This window comes from Syzygium oleosum, unplaced genomic scaffold, assembly GCF_021117445.2.
Source record: "Syzygium oleosum isolate NSW1041296 unplaced genomic scaffold, Sole_v2.1 Sole_v2.36, whole genome shotgun sequence".
In the NCBI taxonomy this organism is placed as follows: Eukaryota; Viridiplantae; Streptophyta; class Magnoliopsida; order Myrtales; family Myrtaceae; genus Syzygium; species Syzygium oleosum.
Genome location: NW_026607520.1, coordinates 3,742 through 5,000, shown reverse-complemented (window position 1 = coordinate 5,000; position 1,259 = coordinate 3,742).

Genomic DNA, 1,259 nt, shown 5'->3' with positions numbered 1-1,259 from the left:
CGGCCTTCGATACGTCCGTAAGAGGCATTAGCCATTGGGCGATTGTGGACTTCAAGACGCGCTCCACGGGCGTGCCTCGTATCTCCGCGTGCTCAGACGGCTAGCCGGGTTTCCATTTCGCCCGATCTTGAAACACGGACCAAGCGTAGTCGAGATGTGTGAGCGTCAAGGGTGGCAAACCCGTAAGGCGAAGGAGTGATTAAGTGGGATCCCTTTGGGTGCACCGACCGACCTTGGCGCATTCGCCACGAGAAGGGTTCGAGTGAGAGCATTACTGCCCGGGACCAGAAGATGGGGGCTACTGGGCGCCCGAAGCGCGGCTGCAGGAAACTCACAGTGGAGGCCCGCAGCCGCTCTGACGTGCAAATCGTTCGTCTCGACTCTGGGTATAAGTGGCGAAAGACTAATCGAACCGTCTAGTAGGCCGGTTCCCTCCGAAGTTTCCTTTCAGGATAGTTGTGTAGCTCAAGAACGAGTTCCCATCGGGTAAAGCCAATGATTCGAGTGACATCGGGGGCGCAACGCCCGACCTATTCTCAAACTTTAAATAGGTAGGATTTGGCGATAAGGTACTTTGTTGAGCTCTGCCACCGAATCGAGAGTGCTCCAAGTGGGCGATTTTTGCGTAAGGGGAATCACGATGCTGATGAACCTAAGTCGAGGATTACGGGTGCCTACCTGTGCCGTCTAACCTAGAACCCACAAAAGGGTGTTGGGTCGATTAAGATGTGCAGACGGTGGAACATGGGTCGAAATCCGCTAAGGAGTGTAACAAGCTCACCTGCCGAATCAACTAGCCCCGGGAAAATGGACGGCGCCGGGCGGCCGCGACCTATCTTTCCGTGAATCCGGGCAGAGTGCTGGCCGTGCCTCGATGGAGTAGGAGGGCGGTGGTCGTTGCAAAACTCCGGGCGCGTGAGCCGCTCAAGTGAGCGGTCAGCTTGGTGCAGATCTTGGTGGTAGGCAAATATTCAAATGAGAACTTTGAAGACCGAAGAGGAAAGGTTCCATGTGAACGGCACTTGTACATGGGTTAGTCGATCCTAGAGACCTTGGGAAGCCCACGATACGAAGCCCTTCGTGTGCGAGCCCGAGGGAATCGCCAAGTTAAATTCCCGAACTGGGACGCGTGGCCGGTAGCCCGGCAAAGCGTTAGGGAGTCCCGAGACGTCGGGCGGGGGCCTCGGGAAGAGTTATCTTTCGACCTAGCAGTCGCCCACCTGCTGAAACGGCTCAGTAGGAGGGGTAGTCCGGGCGGC